Here is an 895-nt window from a genome sequence, read left to right as displayed (position 1 = left end):
ATATATACATATACATATACATTTACATTTACATTTACATATACATATATATATACATGAATATGAATACATACATGTCATATACATATACATGTATGTATTCATATTCATGTACATATACATATACATGTACATATACATGTGCATATACATTTACATCACATATACAAATACACATACATATACATATACATATACATACACATACACATATAAATATATATATATACATGTGTTCATGTGTTCATGTGTACATGTGCATATGTAAACATGCATATATATTGGTACAAATTAGACTTTTTTTCAATTGTATCCACGCAATATAGTTCTGTATGATAAGATGACCTTAGCAGAACCGTGTATCCTTCTGTGAAATGTTATTTGATTATAGGCGGCCAACTTTGTTCACACTCACTCAATAGCGGAGTACGGACATATCATGTAATATATGGGTGAACTAGCTATAGCAAAGTAGGCGGACCGAGCACATTTTTGATCGTATTCGTCCTTCAATCAGAAGGGATAGTTGTAGCACTATTTATACCTCATATATGATGCAGTGTATTGTACACATATCTGGCCAATTCAGTATGTGTTGTGTGGCTTTGTTACAGGCTCTTATATCAAAGCCGCTGCGTGAATGCCACTATCGAGGATTTTGCATGTTGATAGATGTTGTGTAAACATTACAGACGCTTGTTCACGTAACGTCACAGTAAAACCTGATGTACGACCCGTAGATATATGCATGTACTATTATAAGCCCGTAGATATATGCATGTACTATAATATGCTCGTAGATATATACATGTACTATTATAAGCCCGTAGATAAATGCATGTACTAGTATAAACCCGTAGATATATGCATGTACTATTATATGCCCGTAGATATA

The sequence above is a fragment of the Sphaeroforma arctica genome, assembly GCF_001186125.1.
Source record: "Sphaeroforma arctica JP610 unplaced genomic scaffold supercont1.291, whole genome shotgun sequence".
Lineage (NCBI taxonomy): Eukaryota > Ichthyosporea > Ichthyophonida > Sphaeroforma > Sphaeroforma arctica.
Note: the sequence above shows the minus strand (reverse complement) of the source record.